Source organism: Sciurus carolinensis, chromosome 1, assembly GCF_902686445.1.
Source record: "Sciurus carolinensis chromosome 1, mSciCar1.2, whole genome shotgun sequence".
NCBI classification, from domain to species: domain Eukaryota; kingdom Metazoa; phylum Chordata; class Mammalia; order Rodentia; family Sciuridae; genus Sciurus; species Sciurus carolinensis.
In genome coordinates, this window is record NC_062213.1 from 129,719,095 (window position 1) to 129,720,601 (window position 1,507).

Consider the following 1,507-nt stretch of genomic DNA (forward strand, 5'->3'; position numbering starts at 1 on the left):
TCCATATGCAAGGTGCTATGTTATGTATTAGGAACATAACAATGAATTAGAATTTGCCTTCCAAGTCTAATGTAATCATTTTAAGCTTTGCATTTCCTATTGATACAAAATACTTGGTCTACTTTGTGATAACTTTCTTGTATTCCATATTGTGAACAGCATTTTATAACATTTTGGACACAACAGATTCTTAATATTTGTTAGTGGAAAAATAGAACCATTGTGTTTACTTACTCCAATCTCCAATGTACCTTTTCATGGCAGATAAAAAATCAAGTCCTGTTTCTCATTTCAGCCTAGGTTTTCATGACTAAATCACAACAGATTTCACTTCTCCCGGGGTGCAAATTTAGCCATCACCTTGCCTTATCAATTCCCTGCACTATCTAGTAGCATAAGAAGAATATATGAATTTGTTGGTTCTGTTGTCCATGGAATTTCAGGTAAAAGGTGAATTCCCTGTCTTTCTCTTTTTCCTGTGCTGGGGATCACACCTAGTGACTCAAGATTGGTAGACAAGCCCTCTACCACTGACCTACACTCTCAGCTCTTGGGTTTACCTTTTTTCCAAAAAATTTTAAAAATTTGTTATAATTAGTTATACATTACAGTAGGATGATTTATGTATTTTGATAAATCATATATAAATGGAGTATAATTTCTCATTTTTCCAATTGTACATATTGTAGGATCACTTCGGTCATGCAGTCATAAATGTATATGAGATAATAATGTCTGTTTCACTCTACTATCCTTCCTACCCCCATACCTCTTCCCCACCCTTCACTCCCCTCTACCTAATCTAAAGTAACTATTCTTCCCTAGTGCCCCCCACAACTCCTTATTGTGAATCAGCATCTGCATATTAGAGAAAACATTTGGCCTTTGGTTTTTGAGTTTGGCTTATTTTGCTTAGCACATGATATTCTCCAACTCCATCCATTTACCAGAAAAGGTCATAATTTCATTCTTATTTAAAGCTGAGTAATATTCCAGCGTGTGTGTGTGTATACATATATATATATATGTATATATATGTATATACATATATATATACCACATTTCTTTTTCTTTTTTTTTTTTTTTTTTTTTGGTACTGGGGATTGAACCCAGGGCCTTGTGCTTGCAAGGCAAACACTCTACCAACTGAGCTATATCCCACATTTTCTTTATCCATCTGTTGAAGAACCCCTAAGTTGGTTCCATAGTTTAGCTATTGTGAGTTGAGCTGCTATAAAAATTGATGTGGCTGCATCACTGTAATATGCTGATTTTAAGTCCTTTGAGTATAAACCCAGGAATGGGATAACTGGGTCAAATGGTGGTTCCATTCCAAGTCTTCTTAGGAATCTCCATACTGCTTTCGGTAATGGTTGCACCAGTTTGCATTCCCACCAGAAATGTATGAGTGTACCTTTTCCCCCACGTCCATGTCAACTTTTATTGTTGCTTGTATTCTTGATAATTGCCATTCTGATTGGAGTGAGATGAAATCTTAGAACAGTTT

At 35.5% G+C, this 1,507-nt stretch overlaps 1 non-coding gene across 1 annotated transcript; it reads right to left on the minus strand.

The window, feature by feature from the left end:
• Window positions 1-1,088: 1,088 nt before the first annotated feature.
• On the minus strand, window positions 1,089-1,163 carry Trnaa-ugc (transfer RNA alanine (anticodon UGC)). Its single transcript has one exon. It is a non-coding gene; the product is annotated as a tRNA-Ala (tRNA).
• Window positions 1,164-1,507: the final 344 nt, after the last annotated feature.